Here is a 27615-nt window from a genome sequence, read left to right on the forward strand (position 1 = left end):
GGAGAGGACAGGGAATCGCATCTGCCCCCCTGTTGTCCCCAGGACACAGGAACACGACTCAGGAAGCTGCTGTCCACGTGAAAGGTGCCCTTTGGACTTGCTTCTGAGAGAAGGCAGTTCACAGAGGGTCTCTCAGAACACACCATTCAAAGTGATCAGGCCTTGGAGTCCCTGAGGACCCCAGGGAATCGAACGCCCGACTGCTCACGAAAGGCTGATACCTTGCACCCTCCCAGAGTTGCCTCCAAAGAAAGGCTGGGTGATCTCTTTCCACGGGGTCACAACATTCACAACCCCATGGAGAGTTTCTGCTCTGTGCCCAGGGGGCTGCCGGGTGCCAGCGCCGGCCCGATGGCAAGCTTTCGGTGTTTGTTTTCCAAGAGAGTCTGTGCTTGACCCATGTGCCGTCTAGGCTCAATACCATTTCGGTGCCACCATAGCTGCAGTTGTAAGGGGCGTGCAGGGCGGGTAGATTTACTCGATCCCCCTTGGTCTAGGTCCAGCGTGTGTTCTCCCTTCCGTGCAGTGAACGTGGGCAACCTGCCCCTGCTCGTCGTGCCCAGCTTGCCTCCCCTGTGCGAGCAGGGCAGAGAGAGCGGTGACATCCTTTCAGGGTTGCTGTGTCGCCTTGTCCTGGTGAAGTGCCGTGCGCGTGAGAAGCTTGCCTGAGTCCAGCAGTCGTCCAAGTGTACAAGTCCCACTGACTTCTTCCCTCCTGCAGCGAGCGTCTTTTTGAGCGCAGAAGGAAAGGGATGGTCCCTGGGGTAGGAGACGAGCTTTCGGAAGTTCTTGGTGTCTTGGCAGGTGGGTGGATGTTCACACACACGCACACACACACACGGAAAACTCGCCGTGTCAACCCAGTTGTGGGATTCCATTCGGTGGCTGTTAGGTACGTTCACGATGTTGTACAAGCCCAGTACTCTCTGGTTCTGGAATTTTCTCGTCACCCCAGGAAGAAACTCTGCACCCGAGAACGAGTCATCCCATGTGAGTGAGTGAGTGAGTGATCGAGTCATTGAGTCATCCCATGTGAGTGAGTGAGTGATCGAGTGATCGAGTCATCCCATGTGAGTGAGTGAGTGAGTGAGTGATCCCCTCGCCTACCGCAGCACTTGGCTACCATCGTTCTTGCTTTCTCTTTCGATGGATTTGCCTTTTCTGGACATTTCATGCCAGTGACATCCTTCGGGTCGGGCTACTTTCACGTGTGAGGTGTATGTACATCAGTGCCTCCCTCCTTTGACCTACAGCCCTGGTGGCATAGTCGTTAACGTGTGGGGCTTCGATCTGCAAGGTCAGCTGTTCGAAACCACCAGCTGCTCCACAGGAGAAAGACGAGGCTTTCTGTTCTAAAGCAGTGGTTCTCAACCTCCCTAACGCCGTGACCCTTTCATACAGTTCCTCCTGGGGTGGTGACTGCCCCAACCATGAAATTATTTTCATTGCTACTTCATCGTTGTGATTTTGCTACTGTTAGGAATTGGGCGACCCCTGTGAAAGGGTGGTTTGACTCCCAAAGGGGTCAGGACCCACATGTTGAGAACCTCTGCCCTAAACAGTGACAGTCTCAGAAACCCACAGGGGCAGTTCTATCCCTGGGGTCAAGATGCCCGATGAGTGGGCATGGACTCGTTGGCAGGGAGTTGGCTTAGGCTTTTGTAGAGAAGCCACTGCCCTGTTTCCTGCAGGCCCCGATGTTGTTCTAAGTCACGACCAGTTTCAAGCCTTCACATGTCTTTACTCATTTAGTTTTGGCCCATCTTGGCTAGCCTTGTGTTTTCCACTTTTTCATCCCCTGATTCTAATGACCCTTGAAATGAATATTGGAATGAAGCTTTGGTGCCAGGTCTCGGAGAGGCCGTGGGGAGGGAGAATTTTATTTCTGCTGAGAAATTAGCAGCAGGCCCGCACGCACCCGGGGCCCTGGCGCTGTGCTCCACTTCCCTGTGACAACGTGACAGCGTGGCAGGTTTTAAAGACCAGTGTCTGGAAAACACCCACCAGGCCCCTTTTATTCCTTGGGTTTAAAAGCTTTTGGAGGAGAAGTGGCCCTCAATTAAGTCGTTTAATAAGAACCTCCCCTGGTTTAAAGCATTCTTGGGACTTGTTTACAATGCAGGCTGGGGCGGCCTCTAAATGAGGCGCTGGGGAGTGAGTGATTCTTAACCTGTGACTTTAATAATATCCTTGGCTTCAGACTTCCAGGTGGAGGCCTGGGCCAGCGCTGCAGCTTGTCATTGACCCAGGCTGAGGGACATGTGGGGGAGGGGAGAGAGGCTGCATCCTTGCCCCCCATGCCTGCAGCTATGGGTAAAGGAGTCTGGAAACTCTTAACGCTGCATAGAGATGTAAAACCAGCCCCCAAAGGGGGCAAGCTGGGCAGTTCCCCACTTCCCTTCTTCCTGGCTCCCGCCCCCAGCCTCCACTCCAGTGCTGCCTGTACAGAGACTCTTGAGTGCTTCTAACTAGGCCTGAACTTTTCTCAGCCAAGCCCTGGCGCTTCCTCAAGGGTGTGCTTAATGGCTGAAGGGGGCTCTGCCTTTTGCTCCAGCTTCTGGAGGGGTGGCTGGGTCCCCAGAAGAGGAGGCGGGCATCAGGGCTGCTCTGGCGGGCTTGAGGAGGTCCTGGAAGGCTTTTGGGATTTGCTCCAGAGCAGGGCCCAGGGGAGAACTGCGTCTTACAATGAAGGCACTGGAATGGCCCTACCTTAGCACTTGCTTCCTCACTGTGCCCTCTACAGTCATCGGCACAGATTAGGATCTTAACTGAAGTGTCACAGGGTCTGGCACTTAGGAGCCTGGACTCTGGCCGCTGGTCCCGCTTCGAATCCTGCCCCTGGGTTTATGTTCAGAGAGAGAGAGAGAGAGAGAGAGAGAGAGAGAGAGAGAGAGAGAGAGAGAGAGAGAGAGAGAGAGAGAGAGAGAGGAGAGAAAGAGAGAAGAGCGTGCTTGCTCTTTGTGATGCAGGCATCTTGCTTATGGGCCTTCCTGGTTAGAATGGTGGATGTGTAGAAACCAAGTTTCCTCACCTCCAGACCCGGCAGGCACCGGAGAGGCTTGGCTTCCGTGGCCTCTGAAAACCACCTAACACAGAGATGGAGAAGTCCTGCCTATAGTTCTCTGCAGGAGAATTCAAGTCTGGAAGAAGGCCAAGAGCAGTGGATAATTATTCAGACTTCCAAGCGTTTTTGGGATAGACTTTGCACAAGTTTTTGAGTGGAGAAGGGGGAGGTCGTAAGGAATTGTTCCACTGCATGCTGCTCAAACGGAGGTGAAGGGGCCTGATGTGTGAAACCTTCACCCTTGAAATCCAACTGGGTGAGCTGTTGGGATGAAACGATAAGAAGAAAAACAGTATTGATTACTAATACTATTAGGTCATGACATGGGGATGTGCCTTTGAACACTTCACTGTGGTCGGGGCACCTGGCCCCAGGTGTGCCTCTTAGAGCGATCGATCATACGCCTGGGGTATCGGAGGTGTTCGGCGTGTACGTACTGCATGAGTAACTGGAGATTTGTAGAATTAAGGAGCTCCTTAAATAACTCAAGCTGTGTCTTTAAAAAACATCATTCTTAGTTGCCAACCGTCGTTTATGTAAATAGTGCATTTCCAGAAGGAACTAGACTCCCACATCCGATCAACATAGGGTTTCCTAGGAGCCGGAGTTGACTGGATGACTGTGAGTTTTGGGGTTTTATCCCTAAATATAACGAATCAGTTCGATCATTTCAAAGCACAGTGCCAAGTGTCATTCCTCCTCTATTCAGCCCAAGTCAACCATGAAAAAAGGAGACGCGTGCCCAACACAGGTAGAGCTTCCCAGTCGGACTTTGGAAGCTCGAAGTCTTACTTGCCCAGAAAGACATAGGCAGGAATTAGTTGCCTCTGTATCTTTTACGGGACTCAGCTTCCCGTGTGCCCAGGACGAAGCCTCCTATTTCAGAGGTGCTCTGTTTGCATTTCCAAAGATGTTGGATCACCTTAGCATAAATACAAATATGTCTACATAAATGCTTAACTTTTTATTGTGAATTGCATGAAGGTTTACAGAGCAAATCCGTTTTGCATCCAATAAGTCATCCACGTTGTGTTTCCTGCTACTGAGTGTAATACTCAGAATGTAATTTCTGTGACTAGTGTCTGTAATTTCTAGGATTAGCCTCAAGAAGCATGGTTGTTTCCAGACGATGCGACTGAAGATGTCATTAGGAGGAGCATTGTCCTTCATTTCATGTCCTTCACTGTTTTAATTTTGTAATAGCCATCGTACGCCCTCCCTTTTTGATGATAAGGAACGGGTGGACGTGTGGAGCCGAGGGGAGAGGAAGCAAAAGGCTTTGGTGTGGGCGTTGCCGAACCATTGATCATGAGGGGGTGAGAACACCATTTTACTTTGTGTGATTTAAAAAATGATAATAATTGTGTTTTAGGGGAACGCTTACACAGCAAATTAGGTCCTGTTTAATGATTTTTTTTATGCTCTTGTTTCCTACTATTGGTTAGGATTTTCGCCACCATCCTTCCTGTTTCCGTTCTCGGTCCTGTGTCCGTTCTCGGTCCTGTGTCCGTGATCAACTTCTCTCCCCTCCTTGCCTGCTCGTCTTGGCTCATAAATGTTGGCTCTGAAGTCTTCGTGTTAATTGCTTACAGGAGCACAAGGCTCACAGGTGATATTGTTGATAGGCCAAACTTATTAGTAGGCTGCAAAGTGACTTCCATGAGCGCCTTCAGTTCCTAATTGAAAGGGTGTCTATCTCAGGACAAGAGGCAGGGGTTTCTAGGCCAGCGGTTCTCAACCTGTGGGTCGTGACCCCTTTGGGGGGTCGAACAACCCTTTCACAGGGCTCGCCTGATTCATAACAGTAGCAAAATGACAGTGATGAAGAAGCAACGAAAATAACTTCATGGTTGGGGGGTCACCATCACATGAGGAACTGTATGAAAAGGTCATGGCATTAGGAAGGTTGAGAACCACTGCTCTCTCTTATGGCCTTTCTCAGGGACTTGAATTGACATTTTTCTCCCGTTCTCTATAAAACTTTCTGTTGTGTCCCTGGTTATAATGGTTAGCAATTGTAGTTGGACACCATCCGTTTTTCTGGCTGTCGGTTAGAAGAAGCCATAGTTTTTGAGGGCTGATTTCTCCTATGAAACCTTGATTTCCTTCATTCCCTAAGTAAGGACTGATAATTGTAGACTTCTTGTAAGCCCCTTTTTTGGTCATCCTTGCCCTGGGGCCATGCTAATCTTCTCTGTATGTTCCAATTTTAGTATATGTGCTGCCGAAGCGAGCGGTCTGTAAGCTTTTAAACCCTCAGACACTACACACCCGACAGAGAACATTTTCTTTATGAACGATGTTACACCAATTGGCTTAAGTTGGCCCCCAAGACTATGGCCCTAAGCCTTTTAACCCAGTAAACTAATCCCACAAGTTCCTTGCCTGTGTTTTAGGCAGGTTCTGAAACTGTGCCCCTGAGGTGCTGTGTGATGCATATGGGTCTATGAGGGCTGAGAGAGTTCCTGGACAAATGGAAGTAAAAGATAATGAAATTTCTTTCACGAACATTTTGAAGCTTCGTCATATTTATGAGGCACACACAGATGTGTCTAGAGATATGCCTGGACATGCACATGCATTTGCTCAGTAGGCCTTCCTATGCATAGATATGCATATACAGCTCCCAGTCGAACCATACACATCTTTTTTGGACTGTTGTACATTGTATGTTTCACAGCATTTGTTGGCATTGTCTTTGTGTGTGTATTTTTAGTGTCCTTGTCTTGGTCGGGTTGCGCTGTGCTCATCCATGTTTGGTATTGCCTCTCCTAGCACCCAAACCAACAACTATCACTCTCTAGAAAATGAGTCCCCCGCTCTTGCCTTTCCCATCTCTGATAATTGTCAAAGAATGTTGCTTCCTTTCTGGGTGTGGATCCTTGACTTTTTATAATAGTGGGACCATATGATTTTGGGGGAGCTTTTTTGGTGAATTATTTATTTCATTCGGCATAATGCCCTCCAGAATAATTCATATCGTAAGATGTGTCGTGGAATCATCATTATTTATGGAGCACTCCATTTTATATATGAACTATGTTAATCCATTCATCCATTAATAGACTCATAGGTTCTTTCCATGTTTTTGGTATTATGCGTGATAGTGCAGTGGACACAGGTGTGTAGATGTCTGTTTGTACCACTCCTCGTATCTCTTGGATATTTGCCTAGCAGTGGGATTACTGGCTGGTAAAGTATTTCTGTTTTGAATTTTCTGAGGAAGTGCCATTTATTTTCCATAGTATCTGTACCATTTTGCAATTCCACTGGCAACATTTTAGAGTTTCAATGTCCCTATAGCCTTGCCAGCAATTCCTGATTTCTGGCTTTTTGATCTCTGCCACTGTTGCAGGGTGAGATCATATTTCATGGTAGTTTCGATTTACATCTCTGATGGCTAATGATCATGAGCATTTTCCCCTGAATTTCTTGGCCGCCTTCATGTGATGTGTGATGATTTGAAGGGAGGATGTAGAAGCCAAAAAACCATTGAAAAGCGTTCTAAGCTCTCTTGGTTCCTGCCATAGTGTGTTATTCTGAAAGCAATAAACAAAGAAACACTATCAAGTTCATTCCCATTCATACTGACCCCCAGGGCAGGGAAGAGCTGCCCCTGGAAGGTTTTAAGGCTGCAGATCTTTAAGGAAGCCGAAGGTCATATCTTTCTCTTACAGAGCGTTTGGTGGAAACGAACCACTGACCTTTTGGTTAGCAGCTGAACCAGCAGGTCTTACCCATACCCTGTGCCATTGTGAGTCATAGGGAACCTCCCCAAGGTCTCCGGCAGGCATCATTTTTTTCCTTCCAGAGGACTGTGGAGTTGAACAGCTGACCTTGTAGTTAATAGCCCAGCAGAGTAACCCAACTACACTACGAGGGTTCCATGCTAGAGGCAAGTAAACCTTTGAAGAATGGATGAATGTTTAGCTTCCGACGTAAAACTACTTGATGTAGTGTCAAAAACCAACCAGGCATCTCAACTAAGCAAAAGTGAAAAAAAAAATCCCCGGAAAATTATCTTGCAAATACAATATGACTGGCATTTTTCTTTGAGCTCCTTGGAGTCAAGTTCATTGCCAATTCATTTCTATTCATCCGGCACTGTGCGGCTTTGGGGATAGTTTAAAGCTGCATTCAGCTAGGGGAGAGCAAAGGCACGAGGAACCATTGGGCGTTAGCTGTGCTTCTATTCACGGGTCTTCAAGTCTGTGATGCATAAAACAAAGTTATTTATAGATTCGTTTTTCCAATCAAAATTACGTGCTTTGATATCTTAGAGACATGAGAACATTGCTGTTTAATTACGAGTCTCTGAAAAGAGGGAAGCTACAGATAGCAGTGAAGAGATGGGTTTTCTGAAAGTGTGACTGTGCCTATTGAAAAGTGCTTTGAAGGAGCAGTCTCTCACCCATGGCAGACATGTGGCTATTGAAAAGCTTTTTATTGGAGAGGGTGGGGGGGAGAAGAGGAAGTTGGGTGCTTCTGGCCCATTGTGTTGCTGTTCTCCACAATTTTCTTGCTTGAGGCGTCTCTCTTTCTGAATTTGATTCCTGTAAGCCAAAAGAATGAACATGGTAACGGACATTTGGAATTTTTGTTTGTTTTTTTTTTGTAATGGACATTTCGACTGAGTTGCTTTTAACTTTCAACCTCCCATGCATAGTGGCAGCCGGATATCTACTTTACTCAGGCAGAGATGATGTCATTTAAGATCGTTTCCTTTGGAACAAAATGAAAGCTTTCTGGGTTCACAATTGGAGGAAAATGTGAAATTTTACTGGGCCTCTCCTGCTGCAGTTTGGGCGAGTCTTTGAAAAACCATTAACGTTCCTCCAGGACGGGGTGGAAAAGTTCTGGCAGGTTCCCCCCCCCCCCCTCTTAATTTTATTTATGTAGTAGTTGTGTTGTTGAGAATGTATACAGCAAAACACAGACTAGGGCAACAGTTCTCTCTGTACAGCGGAGTGACGTCGATGGTGGTTCTGTTCTCGTTGTGTTTTTCCGAGTTGTGCTTCCGTTTCCAGCTCCCATGAAAACCTTTTCCTGCGTGGATCTGATAAGAAGGTGGGGGAAGATTCTGAGAGGATTCACGTAGAAGTAATTGCAACTAGGGTTCCCTAGTGTGCCATTGTTCTGGGTATAAAATGAGCCCTCTCAGAAACAGGGGGAGGGAACTTATGAACAACAAGGGCCGGGAGTGGAGCACTCCGTCTGGACTCAAGATCCCTGTGCAGTGAGCCTTCTGGATCTAGAGGGCGGTTATAACTTCGGAGGAGCAGCAGCAGCAGAACCAGGAGGCAGAGCATGGACCAGAGTGGTGGACTTCCCAACCCACAGAGCAAGCCCTGCTGAGCGCGTTGGTGCAGGAAGCTGGCTGGTGGAGCTGAGTGCCTTCAGGCTAAGGCTTACTGGAGTTGGGTGCCTCTGGGCACTTGATTCAGGGGGCTGGGTTTGCTGAGCCATGGAGGGAAAGTCTTAGGATTGAGGGCTCCGGAGGAGTGGTATGCCCCTGTGGGCAGTCGCTAGCAGACCTGAAAGAAGCCTGTAACATGTTTTGATAAACACCAATCCAGAGCATTCTCACTGGCATTGCAACTTTTATCCTTTTAATCTGAACTTTGTTTGTGAGTTCTGTGGACCCATTTCAATGGCTATTAGAACCTAGAGAGGTAAAATAGAAAACATTAATTAGGTGACTCGCTAACATAAGCTCACTCTTTCCTCTTTCCCCTATGTTTCCTAACTAATCCCCCCTCTTTTTTTTAATGACTAAAGAAAATTGCGAATTAAATGAGGGATTTACATTTCAACTACATTCAAAAGTTCAATCATTATCAAACCCTCCTGCAATTACAAACCACCCCTCCCTGTTTCTCCTGTTCCTCTGTGTCCCTCCACCCTCCCTTTCACTCAGATCCACTCTTCATCTTCCCTTCTATCTGCTCCCCCACCCCAACTTGGTCACCCCCAAAATCTGTTCCCTTTTGGATTATATGGCTTTGTCTTGGTTTTTAATTCTTATTGCAGTGTTCTCATAGCCTGTCCACCCTTTTGTGATTGACTGCCTTCACCCGGCATGATTTCCAGGTCCATGAATGTCATAATGGTTTCATTTTTGTTTTTAGTGGTCCACAGTATTCCATTCTGTGTATCTAATGTTTCATTATCCTTCTTTTGATGGACATTTGGGGCAGTTTCCGACTTCTTGCTCTTGTGAGCAGTACTGTAGTGAACATAGGAGTGCCTGTGTCTATTCTTTTAAAAAAATCATTTTATTAAGGGCTCATACAACTCTTATCACAATCCACAATCCATCCATTGTGTCAAGCACATTTGTACATTCATTGCCCTCATCATTCTCAAAACATTTGCTCTCCACTTAAGCCCCTGGCATCAGCTCCTCATTTTCTCCCTCTCTTCCTTCCCTCCTTCATGAACCCTTGATAATTTATAAATTATGTCTTGCACTGTCTGATGTCTCCCCTCACCCACTTTTCAGTTGTCTGTCCCCCAGCGAGGAGGTTATATGTAGATCCTTGTAATCGGTTCCCCCTTTCCAACCCACCCTTCCTCCACCCTCCAGGTATTACCACTCTCAGCACTGGTCCTGAAGGGATCATCCACCCTGGATTCCCTGTATTTCCAGTTCCTATCTGTTCCAGTGTCCATCCTCTGGTCTAGCCAGATTTGTAAGGTAGAATTGCGATCATGAGAGTGTGTGTGTGTGGGGGGAAGCGTTTAGGAACTAGAGGAAAGTTGTATGCTTCATCGTTGCCACACTGCACCCTGACTGGCTCATCTCCTCCCCGTGACCTTTCTGTAAGGGGATATCCAATTGCCTACAGATGGACTTTGGGTCTCCTCTCCGCACTTCCCCTCATTCACAGTGATAGGATTTTTTGTTCTGATGATGCCTTATACCCGATCCCTTCAACACCTCGTGATCGCACAGGCTGGTGTGCTTCTTCCATGTGGGCTTTGTTGCTTCTGAGCTAGATGGCCGCTTGTTTACCTTCAAGCCTGTAAGACCCCAGATGCTATATCTTTTGATAGCCAGGCACCATCAACTTTCTTCACCACATTTGCTTATGTACCCACTTTGTCTTCAGCCATTGTGTTGGGAAGGGTAGCATCATGGAATGCCAGTTTAATAGAACAAAGTGTTCTTGCCTTGAGGGAGTACTTGAGTGGAGGCCCAATGTCCATCTGCTACCTTAATACTAAATGTATACATATATGCATATAGATCTATTTCCATATCCACATATATAAATATATGTACATGCCTGTATTTAGACCTCTATAAATGCCCTTTCCCTCCTAGCTTCTTTCCTCTCCTTTCCTTTTACTTTCCTCTTGTCCCACTATCATGATCAGCCTTCATTAGGGTTTCAGTAATTTCTCTCGATTACATTACCCATGGTCACACCCTATCAAGCCTCCTATACCCTCCTCACCACCGATTTGGATCACTTGTTACTCCCTTGTCCCTGGGTTTGTTAACACCACTACCTTTCCTCCACCTCCTCCTCTCCCATGTCCCCTCAGAACTGTCGGTTCCGTTGTTTTCTCCTCCAGATTGTTCATCCAGCCTGTCTTATTTAGACAGACCTGGCCAGTGTCTATTCTATGGCCTGGATTGTATGGTGTTTCTGTTCCCAGTTGTTTAAGGTAATACCATACCACGCTCCACAATTGTACACATTTACAATCTGACAAGTGTATGAGGGTTCTAATCTTTCTAGCATTTGTTGTTTATTTTAAAAATTTGTGCTGTCATTGCTGATGTAAGGTAATAACCCATTCTTGCTTGGATTTGCATCTCCCAGATGGCTAGTTATCATGAGCATTTTTTTCATATGCTTGTTAGCCACTTGGATGTTATTTTGTGAACTTTCTGTTCATGTCCTTTGCCCATTTTTATTGGTTTATTATTTTTTCTTATTGAGTTAGCTATCGTAATCTTTTGAGTTTTGCTGTTGTCAATTGATCTCATATAGTTTTTAAAAAAGTAGAATGCTCAAGGCAGACATTGTTTTTACAAGCTAAGCCAAACTCTTGTTCCGTTTTAGTGTGACTTCACGGGATACTTTTGGTTTAGGATTTAAAGGTTATCTCTAGGCAAGAGTTTTAGGGGTGCACCTACCTTTCTTCATGGCTCCAGAAGGTCTAGAATCTGAGGATTTGAATGCAGTTGTTCATTTCCCCCCTTCTGATTGGGATCCTTCATTGGATCTTTGATCGAAGGCTCAGTAACGACAATTGGCACCATCCAGTTCTTCTGGTCTCGTGGTAAGACGATGCAGTTGTTCATGGAGGCAGTTAGTCATGCTTTGCACTATCTTCCTTTCATCCCCAATGCTGTTTCAGGTTAATCAAGACTAATTATTGTGCCTTGGATGGCTGCTTGCAAGCTTTTAAGACCCCAGATACTAAGCAACACACTGGAGGGGTAGAACAGAGGCACTGAACACATCATTCAGCCAATTAACTGATGTGAAATTATGCCCTAAAGTTCAAATCAGAGAAATAAATCTTGAAGTGTTGGGTCGTACATAAGCAACCTCAGGTGTTACGCTGATCTTTGTCATCGTAAATATGCCTGTCATATAACTTTTCCTAATTAAACATTGCAATTTATTGGCAGAAATTACAGTAATTGTTGTGCTAGCCTAATCAATGCAATTCCCCCATCACGATTACCCCCTCTTTTAACTTTTTTCCCATTCCTGGTACCCACTAATGAACTTTGGTCTCTATGTGTTCGTCTTTTTTATATAAGTGAAGATGTATGATACTTATCCATTTGCCATTGGCTAATTTTATTTATTATTATTTTTAAAAACATTTTATTAGGGACTCATACAACTCTTATCACAATCCATACATATGCATACATCAATTGTATAAAGCACATCTGTACATTCTTTGCCCTAATCATTTTCTTTTTTTTTTTACATTTTATTAGGGACTCATACAACTCTTATCACAATCCATACATATACATACATCAATTGTATAAAGCATATCCGTACATTCTTTGCCCTAATCATTTTTTTTTCTCCTCTTTTCTTTTTTTACATTTTATTAGGGGCTCATACAACTCTTATTACAATCCATACATATACATACATACATTGTATAAAGCACATCTGCACATTCCCTGCCCCAATCATTCTCAAAGCATTTGCTCTCCACTTAAGCCCTTTGCAGCAGGTCCTCTTTTTTTTTTTCCCCTCCCTCCCTGCTCCCCCCTCCCTCATGTGCCATGTTATAGATTATTTTTAACATAGCTTACGTAGTCCTCCATCGCCCCTCATCAACTTTTCCATTATAATATCCATTTTTATCTCTTCTGATATATTTTATTTTAAAGTCTACTTTGTCTGAAGTTAAAATTGCTACCCTCAACTTTCTTTTTTTTCCCCATATATCTTTTTAAAAATTATTTATTTATTAAAACATTTTATTAGGGGCTCATACAACTCTTATCACAATCCATACATATATATACATCAATTGTGTAAAGCACATCTGTATATTCTTTGCCCTAATCATTTTCAAAGCATTTGCTCTCCACTTAAGCCTTTTGCATCAGGTCCTCTTTCCCCCCCCTCCCTACCCACTCCCTCCTTCCTCATGATCCCTTGATAATTTATAGATTATTCCTTTGTCATATCTTGCCCTATCCAATGTCTCCCTTCACCCCCTTCTCTGTTGTCCGTCCCCCAGGGAGGAGGTCACATGTGGATCCTTGTAATCAGTTCCCCCTTTCCAACCCATTCACCCTCTAGTCTCCCAGTCTCGCCCCTCACCCCCTGGTTCTGAAGGTATCATCCACCTGGGTTCCCTGTGCCTCCAGCTCCTATATGCACCAGTGTACAACCTCTGCTCTATCCAGACTTGCAAGGTAGAATTCGGATCATGGTATCTGGGGGGGACCCTCAACTTTCTTTTGGTTATTCTTTGCATGGAATAAAGCTGTCCCCCCTGCCCCCGTCCCTCCAATCCTTTCACTTTCAGCTTATTTGTGTCCTTGGATTTGAGATGTGTTTTTTTGTAAAGAATATATTATTAGATTATGGCTTTTTTAAATCCATTTTTTGGCCATACTCTCCTTTTGATTGGAGCTTTTAGGTTGTTTGCATCCACCATAATTGCTAATAAAAAGGTACTTTGGTAATCTTGTTAATTTTTTATTATAGGCCTTTGTCTTTTATTACTGTGTGCATTTGGGTTTTGTTGGTTTTTCATAGTTTGCCTTTTTTGGTCTTTTATGTGTTTCTATGTGTTTTCTTAGTGTTTACCATGGACACAACATTTCAGTGTGTATTTATTTACAACATTCTAGGCTAAGCTGCCAACAACTGAGCTTTAGGAATGTATAAGAAATTCTGTATACCGTTCTGCTTCCCCCTTTCGTTACTGTCATTACTTGTTACATCATTATGTTCATGTTTATAGTAATCTCATTCATGATTTCTATGTATTTGTTATTAAGAGACCCAGAAGGATAAAATATTTAGACTTAAGGAGCTTCAACAAGAGTTTAGAAAAATGGAATTAAAAGATAATGGCATTCCCCCCCCCCCCCCGAACTTTTTCTCACATTGAGCTTGACTGTCTTGTTTTTGTCCATGTGTTTCCCTTGATTAGTGACCTTTTTTAATGTATGGTTTTGAATTATTTTCTAGGATCTTTTTTCTTCCAGTTACAGAACACCCAAGGAGTAATTTTGGTAGGGCCAGTCTGGTGGATTTGAACTCCCTCAGCCTCTATAGATCTGGAAATGTTTTAATTTTACCCTCATTCTAGAAGGATAGTTTAACTGGGTATTTGATTCTAATTTGAAAGTCTTCCCCTCCCACCTGCCCCTCCCTTCCCACCTCCTCTTATTTTATTTTAGCCCTTAAATTTATTTTTATTTATTTTAGCCCTTAAATATATCATTCCATTAGGTTCTGGTCTCTAATGTTTCTGTGGATAAAAGGATACCTAATCTTACTGGGAGTCCTTTCCCCCCCACTGCGTTCAGAATCTTGTCTCTTGAGCTTTCGGGAGTCTAACTGTTAAGATCTCCTTGGGTTCATCTGGCTTGGGATTTTTTGAGCCTTGGATTTGTAGATTGATATCTTCCATTAAGTTGGGGAGAATTTCTACATTGTTTCTTTAAATATGTGTGCCGTTGCTCTCTCTTATCCTTTTAGATTCCCATTATGTGCGCATTTTTGAAATGAAAAAGGTAAATATACCCTGTTTAGTGTATTTTTAATGTGTCCTTAGACCTCTTTAGGAGAAGAGCTATGTTTCATAGGTCTTTTCATGATGCAAATAACTTGGGATCATTGGTACACTTTATTCTATGGAGAACTTAAGTTATTAGAGTATGTATACGTGTTCCTAAAGAAATCCAGTGATTTTGCTCTTTTGACATAATCTTACTATATATTCTCCTCCGGTTTTCAGCCATTCTATTAATCTGAAAATTCTGTAATTAATTTGAATAATTTTAGATTAATCCTACATCTGTACCAGAAAGTAGAATAAAATTAACAATACATTTACCTAGTACTTAATGGTGCTTGGCACTGTCTTAGTCACTTAACTCATTTAATCCTTCTAATCTGTTATCTGTGGTTACAGATAAAGAAACTGAGGCACAGAGCTCTTAACTTGCCTCATGGTGTCTATCAAATAAATTATGGGTTGTGTTTAAACATAGGCAGCCTTGCCTTTTCTTAGTTGAAAGGAAATTAAAAATTGGTTAAAGCAAAAACTTAGAAGTGAATCATTTCTACATTTATATTTAATCTTAAGAATTTGAGTATTCCATAGCGCTTCAGTTAATTAAAATAATATTCTCTAATTGGAGTCTCTTGCTTTATGACCAATATTTTTAATTCACTTTACACAGCACGCGCAGACTTCAAAAGTTACTTTAGTGGTGAATCGGAAATGCGCTAAAGGACAGTAAATTTAGCTAGTCAGCATGAAACTTACAACAGAAATTTAATTGTCTCTTTCCTTGTGGAAGAAAGATGAGTTCATCCAGTTCCCAAATTATTTCTGAATTTAAAGTGACTTAGTCTATAGGAATGAAATAGCATCTCTACTTTTGCCAAGAGCCGTTATGACTTTCAAACAGTGACATCAGTTTTCTCTTCAAGAGTCTGTGATTCATCCAGGTGTGTGACTCCTGCTGATCGATTTTCTCCGAATCTTCACAACAACAGAACTAATGATTTCATCTTTTTCTTTGAAATGACTCGGTGATGGGCCTACATACAGACCTATTCTAAATGCCGAGGTCATAGCCTGAGCTCTGACCTGGAGTAATAAATAACAGGAGCCGAGAGACACGGAATGGTAACGTGATTAAGAACTGAATGCTCAGAACCGTTCTGGGGACCCAGTTGAGGCCTCAGGAGATGCTGCTGGTGCTGCAGTTGTGTGTTGGGCTGTAACCATGTGTAAGATACTGGGTTCAGCTCTCTGCATGCAGTGCTCCCTTTAATCTCATCATGACATTGCCAGGTGCCGCCATTTCTCTCAATCAATTTTACATCTAGAAATTGGAGCTTCGCGACACCAAGGCCCTACAGCAAGTGTGCAGCGCTATGGCTCAAACCTAAGCTGTTTTTTTCTTGTTTGTTTGTTTTTAAATTACAACAGTTTATAGTATTTTCCGGCTCAAAAGTGTTCTTTTGGGCCCTCTCCCAATGGTAAGCACCATTTTGGCTTCTTTCACCACCGAGAAATTGTGACTGTGTAAAAAGGGCAATCATGTTCGTGCAACCTACACTCTTGTGTTTGGCTGTTTTCACTGCACGTGCTGTTTGTGAGACCCCTCCGTGCATTTGCATGTGTGGTTTCTCATTGCATATTTTATTAGATGAACACATTACGAGGATTTTTTTATCAGGTCAGATGGACTTTTGAGCTGTTCGTAGTGAGCTCTTGGCTCTTACTAAGCACCATTCTTGCTTATGCCTTTTGGGATATGTATGTGTTGTCCTTTGCTTCTGTTTCTGGAGTGGAATTCCCAGCTTTCAATATGTGGCTGTACCTGTTTGTCACTTTGTTGTCCTGCAGGCGGTTGGGTGTTGCTGTGCCACCGGAAGCGATGAGGTCCGCATTTCAAGTGCCAATAGGGTCACCCATGGTGGACAGATATTTTAGAACTTCCAGACTGAAACAAACTAAAAAGAATAGAATGGTGATCAACTTCTAAAAATTAGCCAATGAAAATTAGTCTTATGGATCACAGTAGAACATTGTCTGACTTGCTTGCTTCGGCAACATCCTTAGGAGGTAAATTATAGTCAATTAATATGGCCCACCTTGCCATAATTCCCACCTTGCCATAATTCCCACCTTGCCATAATTCCCATATTATTATTCTGCCTGTGGCTACAATCCCATTTTGGAGGGAGTTCTTTATTAATGGACACAATAAAGGTGGTGGCTTAGTGGTTAGGAGTTGGGCTGCTAACGGCAAGTTCAGCAGTTTGAAACCTCCAGCTGCTCCTCTGGAGAAAGACGGAGTTTTCTATTCCTGTAAACAATTACAGTCAAGAATAGACTTGATTCATATAGCAAACAAACAAACAACAACAACAAAAAAGAATTACAGTCTTGGAAACTCAGGTCACTATGAGTCAACATTGACTCCTTTTTTTTTTTTGAGTTTTAGTAGAGGATGTGAGTCTAGTCAGACCCTTTGCTTCCTTGGGGGCATCTTCAGGACTACTGTACTGGAGTGTGTGAGTTAAGACACCAACCTTTGTTTCCTTGGGGCATCCTACGTGTGTCTCACACAGTAGTAGACTCTACGACGTTAGTAGAAGGTATGGCCCAAGCCACAGCCTTTGTCTCCTTGGGGGCATCATCTGGCTCTTTCTCCAGAGGGTGGAATTTAGGACACCACTGTTAATCCTTGGCTGGGGTATAAATGCTGGTGCTATTGTACGGTTCTGACACAGATCACCTGGAATGCCAAAGGTCTGTTTCCTGACTGGGCTTGGTAGGAGCAAGATCTGTTGTGACTTTAGACCATTTCTGGCTTCTGCCTCTGGACCCTGTATTTGGCTCGTCTCTGCCTGACTTTTGGATTTGGGCCTGAACAGCACCCACCAACCACCACGTGAGACTTTTCCTTAAAGTTTTGTGAGTTTCTGTGGGATGTTGTAGCAAATTACAGACCCCTGGGATGTGAGGGAATATATTCCAGGAGAGGAGTGAGGGGACCATGGAGCAGAAGAGCCTCTTGGAAGAGTTGGCGAGTTGGGGACAGGTTTACTCTCAAACTCCTGTGACTAGGCTGGTATTCATCTTAAAAACGTATTACTGTGGGAGGAAGACATCCTGTTTGGTGAAATGGGCCCATGAGGACCTGGGAGTCCTTGCTTGGATGGATTGACAGAGTAGCTATGATGGTAGATAGCTAAAATACTAGAACTTGCTGGCAATTGTGAAACCGATGTAGACCTTGGACGTGTTTCAGTCTGTGGTACTAAGATTGCCACGGGTCGAGGTCGGCTTGATGGTGACCACCAACCATCGGCATCAGTACAGATAGCAACCATATCGCAGCAGTACATCTAGAGGGAGCTTTGATAAATACTGTGAGCTTTCCTAAATGGTTCTAACAGTTTGCACTCCCAGGTAGCAAAGTGTGCGTTTCATTGGCTTCGCATTTTTGTCAACAAAGGATATTGACAATCATATTGTTTGCCCTCTTCATTGTGGAATGGAGTGGTATTCTATCATGTTCAATTTGGGCTCCATTGAGCCCCATGATGCCCATCATATCAATTGTAGAATCCTTGCTATGTGGGAGACACAGTGCTGTGTGCTGCAGGTGAAAGACCAGTGGACTACAGTGATGTGATTCTCCAGTGGACAATCCCATCATTGTTGTCTAATGAGGAATTTCTATGCAAAGGGTGCCCTTGAATGGTGGGAGATCTAGTTTAGTTTCCAGGTTTCAGGAACTATGTTATAGAGTCTTAAGGTAAAAGTCTCAGGAAAAATGACTTCTTGGATTTGGGATCAAAATCTCTCTACCCGAACCACTTGTTAACCTGGACAGAGAAAACAGTATCCTCATGAGACTAGGAACAGCAGGGCTCAGAGTGTGCCCTGTTTGGGACAGGAGAGAAAACGTGGTCAGAATTCTTCCTTGGAAACAGATCAAAAGAATCCCCTCACCCTTTGCCTAAGTGAGGAGGGATGGAAGCTGTGCTCTGTCAGCTGGCATCAGAAGCGGAAGTCAGTATCTATATCCGTACTATAATATTTCTTCATCTGATGCTTACTCCTGCGCAAGTGTGCCCTGCGCACACATCATTCCGGTATTAGCAAGAAAACTGAGATGAGATGTAGCCAACTTTGACCTACTTAATACATTTTCTTAAGACTTTTTAAGAATTGCTGGTGGACTACATCTTAGTAAATTATCTTGGGCATTGTTTAAAAATGTGTATGCTTTGCATTAGTTTGGGATATTATATTACCCCCGTTCCCAGTATTTCTTTCAGCCTCAGTATTTCTGACTCATGAGGTATAGGGATGTTAGAGCCCGAATAGGCTTTCTAGATCAGGAGTCGAATCTCCTGTTTTACAGACGGCGACACGAGGCAGCACGGAGGTTCAGAGACTTGCTCAATGTCAGCTGGCTAAGGGCAGGCAGAGCTGCACTGGACTGTCTGCTGACTCATGGCTTTGAAACCCAAATGCTCTGACGTTTGTTTGAGCGTAGCCCAGAGCAGCGAGAAGAAATGTTTGGGGAGATCGTTTAGGAGCTGATCGATAGAGATCTTTGCAGTGAGTCAGAGTTGTGGATTATGGCTCTTGAGAGGGCTTTGAGGACCCGCAGGGGCTCGGGAGGAGGTAAGGCCTTGTCGCAAGTGGACATTTGGGAAGGCGGATTTGAACCTAAGGCTAAGGGAGAAAGAAAAACTAGGCCTTCAGGAGGATCTCCAAGAAAGGCAGTGAGGCCGGAGTGAGGTGGGTGAGCGGTGAGCTGAGGCTGGGGGGCGTGGAGCACACTGGCATTTATTGTACACCATTTCTGACTTCGATGCAGACAACAGAATCTTCTGTACACCAGTTAAAACTCTTCTCTGCTGTCAGCCCTTGCCACACAAGGCTTGTGTGGTGGCCACTCCCATCTATCAAGGTGGACGTGTTATAGAGAATGGTACTGTGAAAGCATGTATGAAGTAGTACCTGTCCAAAGTAGATGCTGTCAAAGTGTACGCACGATGGACATGTTAGTAGGGACCAGTCCCTGGAGAAGGACATCCTGCTTTGTGTGCAGTAGAGGGCAGTGAAACGGAGGGAGACCCTGGACAAGATGGATTGACATAGCGGCTGCAACAATGAGCTCTGGCATAAGAATAGTTGTGAGGCGTAGCCGGCCCTGTGAGTTGGGACGCCCAACTAGATGGCACCTGCTCACAATGATGTATAAACTGGTGAAGCTCTGGTCCACCATCCCCGTAATACTTTTTCTTAAATGTTATAAACACAGGGTCTCTACTATGTTTCATTTTCTTTATTGGGTAAATTGAGAAACAGATTTTATTATGTTCTTTAAGTTAATATTTGAATTAGAAAAGTGATAGGATTCTTTCTTTTTTATAATTAAATAACTTTTTTTAACATTTTATTAGGGGCTCATACAACTCTTATCGCAATCCATACATATACATACATCAATTGTATAAAGCACATCTGTACATTCTTTGCCCTAATCATTTTCAAAGCATTTGCTCTCCACTTAAGCCCTTTGCATCAGGTCCTCTTTTTTAAAAAATTCGGATTATTTCTTAGAATCCAGACAATGGGGATCCAGAGAGGGGCAGCACCACTACAACTAAAGTCATTGATGGTTTTAGTCTTCATTTTCCACACCCCTCACATAGCTTTTTAAAAAAAAATCACTAACAAAATTCATTTCATTACATTAAAAAACCCCACTAGATATAATATTTACTAGATTTGCCATTTTAAGCCAGTGTAAAATGCAGGGACATGAATTTCAATTAACTCTTGCTATTGTTTCCACGCCCCATTTTCAAAAGTTTACCTCAACTTCAAACAGAAACTCAGTGCTTCTCCAAAGGTGACACCCCATCCCACCACCCCTCGCCCTTCATAACCCCTAATGAACTTTTGCCTCCAATCATTTGACTATTGTAGATAGTTCATAGAGTCTTTGCCCTTGTTTCATGGAACATCTTGATTTCACGTTTCATCCATCCTGTAACATGTATGCCCCACATGTGATATGTATGCTCCACATTTTGTTTACCCATTCGTCTTCTGAGCAAGAGCAGCTTCCGTCTTTGGTTATTGCGAATAGGGCGCGGTGAACTTTGGCATTTGTGTACCTGTTTGAGACGCCCGTTTCAAGTCTAGAATTTGACTTAGTTTACACGGAACAGCAACGAGGGGCTTGAGACTCTTCCATGTGCTTATGTGCCATTTATATCTCTTCCTCAGAGAAATGTCTTTTCAAGTGTCTCGCCCATTTTTAAAATTTGGGGCTATTAGTCTTTTTTTTTTTTTTTGCTAAGTTGTAGTCATTTGTAAACCTTGGATGTTAAATCCTTGTAAGTTATGTAGTTGACAATGTTTTCCTCCTGTTTTGTAGGTTTCTTATTTATTTATTTGGGTTTCTTATTTTTTTAATCAGGGATTTTGATGCCCCAAAGTTTTTCACTTTTAGGAGGCCCAATTTATGTTTTTTGGTATGTTGTTGCTCATAATTTTGGTGTCCTGTATAAGATCCCATTGTGAAAACCAGATTCTGAAGCATCACATGTCTGTTTTCTCCTCAGAGCTCTATGGTTTCAATTCTTAGGTGTAGGCTACGAGTCCATTCTGAGTCATTTATTGTGGGTGGCCTGAGGTCTGGGCTCCGCCTCCTTCCGTTGTGGGTGGAGATCCAGTTGTCCTAGCACCAGTGGTGGAAGAGATTATTCTTCCCTTACCTAGTGGCCTTTCCAACCCTGCCCAAAGTCGGCGGGTTATAGATGCTCCGGCTCATTTCTGAACATGCCGTTGTAGTCCATATTTTGGATGTCAAACAGCTGTTGATACTTTTGTTGACCACCTGTCAGTTGGTCATACTATGATGCCTTGTGTATCCTTATGGGGCTGGAAGCTGTGTCATTGATATATTAAAACAGTCCAGGGTGGGGGAAGGGGATGAGGTGGGCAGGTGATCTACTTTTTAAAATTAGCCAGTGAAAACCTATGGGTTACAAAGGGACATAATCCCAAGTTATCGCCTTTGGACAAACGTCATTATCAGGATGCATTGGTGGCTAGAGAAGGACATTGTATTTGATGAAGTGGGAGAAGGGAGGGGGACGGAGACCCTCGGCGAGATCCCGGCAGCACAGTAGCTCTGTGATGATGAACTTGACCATGCAGCTGACTGTGAGGATGACACAGGGATGGACGGTGTGTCATTCTGTGGCATGTAAGGTTGGCCCGAGTGGGAATTGATTTAACAGTTTATTTGCAATAATGAAATATTTCGGTATGCTCCTTTTACGCACATATACACACGTGTGTGTGTGTGCGCAGTCCACTCCATTTTGTTATTTGTGAATACGAAAGTTGGATTATTTCATGGAGGCCAATGCTATTACAGGGGTACTCGGGACACCCACATCATGTCATAGTAGTGAATGGAATGTCCAAGAATAGGGACTTCATATTTCATAGGCTTGTATTATATTACATTGCTCTTTTCCTGTGGCATTTGAGGGGAGACAAAGGGGTCAGGAAGCTAGCGTTTATTGTGTGCCTGCTCAGCGTGGGGCACTTTGTGCAGGGAGGTGCTTGCTACTCATGATTTCAGAGTACATGGGGCAGCTGTGCGGAAAAGGAGGGAGTTCGAACCTAGTAACAGTGTGTTGGAAAACCAGGCCTGTGTTGGTTGATCAGTCGTGAAGGCCCACCTCCTGTAGGTTTTTAGTCCCCTTGAGCACACACTACAAACAACCCTCTGCATGGTGCAGAATACTTTTTATAATTTGGTGCATGGCACTCATATCTATAAAACAATTGTCCGATGTTTTCTTCAAATGTAGTAAATCTCATCTTTTCTCGTTGTGTTTGTCTGGGTACTTTAGAGAAACAAATCCACAGAAACTCATGTAAAAGAGAGTTTTATATAAAGGTTAAGTGGACATCAAGAAAACATCCCAACCCAGTGCTGCCCAAGCCCACAAGTCCAACATTAACCTATTATCCCATATGTCCTACACCAATCCACAAAGTCCTCCTCCATCTCACGAAACAGATACAATGATGCAGGAGGAAAGCTGAGTCAGTGAGCGTGTAAGCATCTCAGCACTGGCAGGCGTCTCCACACGGCTGCTCCAGCACCCAGGGCTGCATTGGGGTAGGTCCATGTGGCTTCTCCTTGGGGATGTCTTGCAGGAAGTGAGCCTTGCCAGCTGAAGCAGGGAACTGACTAAGGCAGCTGCACCCTGGTCCGATCATCAGAAGCAAGAGACCCGAGAACTAGAAAGGTGAGACTCACTGAGCCATTTATTTCTCCGCCCTTCAGTTAACCCCACATGTGTTTATCGGCCAGGTTGGCACAATAAACTAACTCAGTCGTTCAACATTGAGTCCAATCTCAATCTTAATTATAATCTGTATTGGAGCAAAAACAATTATAATCTGTATTTCAACAATTTTCAATATTGCATGAAAGTTTGGCTGCTCAATTTTTGATGATTAGAACCTTGTTCTTTAACACTGTGCTTACTCTCCTGGAGACATAGGAATTAATTTTGTTGCCAATTCAAATTCTGGGGGACAAACATTATCGTTGTCACCAAAACGCACAAAGTTGCATTCCTGAATTTCCTTTACATCATCATACCATCTATAGACACCTCCTATTTGCCTTAAAAGCAGAAGAGTACAGAATCTTACTATTAAGGATGGTTAATATGGGGGAAGGTGTTTATAGGAATAAAAGTTAATTTTAGGGGTATGAGGGAGTTACTTTTGAGAAATATGTATATTTAATTCGGTACTTTTAAAAAATAAAAGTACTCCCAAACCTTTTTGTTCTGTAAATTAAAACAATAGCTTAATTATAGTGCAAACATTTTGGCAACTAGGTGTTCATATTAAATTTCCTGTTTAGTTCTTTCAGTGTTAAGACTAACCATTTAGATTTTAAAAATTTAACAGGGACTCATTTCCCGATTTCAGAAAATTCACAGGGACTAATTTTCTTGAGTTACTAGAGGTTAGAAACTAAAGTAGTCATTGGAGCAGAACCGAGAGAGACTGTGTGGTTGACAAGCAGGCACTGTGCACCAGGCCAGTATCGCTTTACTGTACCTTATGCATTACGTGTGCTGAGCAAACAATCGGAGCGTGTGCAGAATTCTCATGACTACTGGTTTGGCTCTTCCTTCATCTCAAACTACCTTGCTCCCTTGTTAGCAGCTCACATTCCTTTCTCTCTCTGTGTGTACATAGTTTGCTTATGTTTGGCTTGGAACTAAATTTTTTTTCTTTTTTTCCCTAGCAAACACTTTATTTATTTATTTTAATTTTATTTTACTTATTTTATTTTTTTATTTATTATTTTTTTAACATTTTATTTGGGGCTCATACAACTCTTATCACAATCCATACATATACATCAATTGTATAAAGCACATCTGTACATTCTTTGCCCTAATCATTTTCAAGCATTTGTTCTCCGCTTAAGCCCTTTGAATCAGGTCCTCTTTTTTAAAATTTTATTTTTAACAATATCTATTCCATATGCTTCTACTTTCTTTGACTGTATCTGTAAGTCTATTTTTTTTTTTTTTAGCTATCAGGCATTTCCTGGTGTGAATATATTATAGTTTGTCTGACTGCCCTACTAACAGACCTTAGTATCGGTACCACCTATGTCAGTTTTGACATACTTAGGAATACGTGTGCGTAATGTTTCTGCTTCGGGTTAATTACTAGAAGCAGAGTGGCTGTGTCAGATGGTGTGTCCATTTAAAACTTGAGACGGGTACCATGCATGTACCCATTAGCACCTCTGTTCCCCTCATCCTCATCAAAGGCCCTGTCTGCATCTCCTGGTCCCTCCAGCGCACCAGGAGAGGGCCAGAAATGTCCAGAGGTGATGTCCTTTGGAGTTTTAGCTTGAAGTCAAAAGAGATGCTTGCATTTCCTGCATATCAGAGGCAGCAAACGAGAAATGTGTACTTCTCTGTCAGGAAAGACGCGGGGGGCCAGGAAAAAGAGGATGGAGGTACCAGGAGAAGCCTTTGTTTCTCCGCCTTCTGCTGGAAACCATGCCCTCCTGTGTCCTCCGGTTCCCAGCGTGAGGCAGCCTGGTCCAAGGATGACTCTTCCAGTTTGGGTTCCCATCTCACCTGGTTGCCTCAAATAGATAACTTCTGGGGAACTGGATTCTGCCATATTTCCTTGAGCTCATCAATCAAGGCCCTTCCTTTTTAACCAGTAGAAACTAACCTTCGGGCGTGGTTTAAACATTGTAAAGGTTTATCTTCACAGCTCGCTGTGAAAATCTCGTTGGGAAGCGTAGACCCAGGTTGTGACAGGAACTAAGGGAAGCCAGGGAGGTAGGACAACAAAGAAAGTTCTGGTTCAGATGTGCTGCCAGCAACCACACAGTCCTCAGTCACAGGTGAGGATGTGGCCTTTCAGTCTCACCTGTCAATGGCGGACTCTGTCTCCCTCTGAGACTCCCTCTGTTACATGTGGCGGGGGATTCCTTACCATGGAAAGGGCATTCTAATGCTGACTAAGATGCAGATCCTGTCCAGCCTCCCTCCTTTTGCTTGTATAACCCTTTCTACCGCCGGCAAGGTATTTGAGATCTCGGATAATAGGGAGGTAGATGTAGATGTAGACACATAGTCACAGAGCATGCGTATTTATATCCACGTATACTTAAACTTAAGGGGAAAAAGTCCCGGTAATACAGGAACTCTGTAGAAGAAAAACTTGGCAACATAGCAAGGGAACAAAAACTGGCTCGCTGCCACCGGTCCCATCGAGGCCGGCTCACATCAAGCCTGAGTTGGCATCGTGGGTAACTTAGTGCAGTAAAAATCACAGCCTAGAAAACCCGAGACGGGCAGCTTTGACTTTGTCACATGGAGTGACTTTATTAAAACTGGCTGATGGCCAGCTAACGCCACCAACGAAATATGTGTAACGGAACCATCGTCCCGTAACTTTTGAAAGACTAATTAAAGGACGTGTTGATTACATTTCCCATCGTGTGCAACTGTCACGAATCCCCTTTCCAGAAGTTTGCGGGAAGAATCGAGAAACAGTTCACTGTGGTGAAGGGAACGTTTGCCGCCCCAACCCCCTTTTTTCATGTGTACAGTTCAGCAGCACGGCTTCTGTTCCCCACCTTGTGCAGTCGTCACCAAATTTTTCATCACCCCAACAGACCTCTCAGGGGTAGCACCCATCCATATTCATTTACAGCTGCTCCGTATGTTCTCGCACTTGAGATGATCTTGTGGTGCCGAGAGGGACACCCTTGAAGGTGTTGGTTGTCCTGCAGCCTGGGGTGCTGGCAGACAGTTGCTTTTACTAATGCTCTGCTAAGTATAGCATACAGGCAGAGAACGAAAGCTCGTCAACGGAAGGGCGTGGGTGGTGGTTACGCAGTCTTAGGTGTTATGTTTGGGATCCTGGAGGCCCAAGTGGAAATCCTACCAAAAAGATGATTTTAAAAATAATTTATGGGGGGCTCTTATAGCTCTTATCACAATCCAATGGTATCAAGTGCATTTGTACATAGGTTGCCATCATCATTTTCAAAGCATTTTCTTTCTACTTGAGCCCTTGGGATCAGCTCCTTTTTTCCCCCTCCCTCTCCCATCCTTGTGACCTCTTGATAAATTAGCAATGATTATTATTTTCATATTGTATGCCATTTAGGGAAAAGAGATTACAGGTTATGAATGAGACGACCCATTGTAGTCCTGGCCGTGTCTACTGTAGCTAGTAAGGACAAGACCTCAGCTGTCGCAGGCCTGAAATGAGAGATCAGGGGAAGCCACCATTTTTAGGATTTATTTAATTTTTTTTGAAGCCACTGCTTTTAAACGAGACCACTCATCAGAAGAATTTTTGAAAATTAATAAAATGTTATGTTCCTTGTTTTTGTTCTTGCTGAGAATGTACACAGCAACACAGACAATTTCTAGACGTCCGTTCCAGTAATACCATTTACTGTAAGTTATGCAACCTGTCTCCTTGTCCTTTGCTAAGTTATTCCTCCCCCACGAACATAAACTCACTGTTTATCTAATCTTTTGAGTTACGATCTGTAGCTTGGTCCTCTATAAGCTGCTCTTCTAAGAGCGTAATGCTCAAGGCAGGCATTTTTTAACTGGTTAAGCTAAATTGTTTGGTTTTAACATGACTACAGGGGAAATTTTTGGTTAAAGGTTTAAAGATTGTCTTAAGCCAGGAGTGTTTCACGGGCTCATTCAGCCTACATGGTTCCAGAAAATACTTTAAAAAACAAAGTTAGGCTGGAACCCAAATTCAAGTTTTAGGCTATAACTCAGACCATCTAGAATTTCCCAGAGCAAGTCCCAGGGATTTTCATTTTAAAAATCTTACAAGTGAATCTGAGCCAGTCACAGCTCCAGACATTTCCTTGCCCACCTTAGTGTTCATGAAAGTTTCCATTCCAAGATGGATGGTTCTGGAAAACTGGGCTTTATTTACTTGTTCAAAACACCTTCAGCTTAAGTTTTTTCTTTTCACTGAAGAAGAATATTGTTTGAGCCTTCCTAGCTGTTCTTATTTTTTCCCCCTACTAGCTTTTCCAAACTGATCAGACCTCCTGATTGGCACATCATCTAATTTTCTTACTGTGTATATTGTGATAAAGACCGCTAATTTTATGTCCAGTACCCTTCTTCTCCCTTTTACTCCGTAAGAAAGAGTCTCCCTTTGTGGGAGTTGGAGTTGGGTGTCTAGCCTCCCTCTCGGTTAAGTATGGGCACTCGATGGTGGCTTCAACTCGAGTTAGTGAGCAGTCGACGTATTACGTGTGGGACTTGTAGAGATGTTCTTCTATTTCAGGAGGGGCAAAGTACCCCTTTTTGTTTCCCTTTTTCTTCTGCCTACTACTTGGAGGGTAGAGAGGACGGCTGAAGTCCAGCTGCCATCTTGCATTATGAAATAACTTCCTCAGGGGTAGCCATACCCTACGTAATTGGAAGCTCAGGGGAAGGAGGAATGTGGGTCTCTAATGACCAGAACTCCATGAGCCCTGTCCTGCATAGCCCCCACTCCTTTCTTATGGGTTAAGGAGCTTCTCTGCAGTGTAATCCCGAGTGCGGCTTGGGGTCACCGCTTCTGACAGTTAACATTTACCCCAAGCCAGGGAGGTTAAGACAAGTGTCTTTTGGATTTTCTTTCATATGAAACTGGACCTAACTGATCACCCCTCTCTGTAGTGACTTCCCGGCGTGTGTCCCACGCAGTACTGAAGTTGC

The 27615-nt window shown here is 43.7% G+C and overlaps 1 protein-coding gene and 1 non-coding gene across 7 annotated transcripts in view; one reads left to right on the plus strand and one right to left on the minus strand.

Annotated features, from left to right (window-relative positions):
* The window catches only part of CGNL1 (cingulin like 1), a 182350-nt gene that overhangs the window by 9782 nt on the left and 144953 nt on the right, over nucleotides 1-27615 (plus strand). The gene's annotated exons all lie outside the window — the stretch shown is intronic.
* Nucleotides 5193-5299, minus strand: LOC142427026 (U6 spliceosomal RNA). The gene has a single exon (XR_012779868.1). It is a non-coding gene; the product is annotated as a U6 spliceosomal RNA (small nuclear RNA).

Source organism: Tenrec ecaudatus, chromosome 14 (genome assembly GCF_050624435.1).
Source record: "Tenrec ecaudatus isolate mTenEca1 chromosome 14, mTenEca1.hap1, whole genome shotgun sequence".
NCBI lineage: Eukaryota > Metazoa > Chordata > Mammalia > Afrosoricida > Tenrecidae > Tenrec > Tenrec ecaudatus.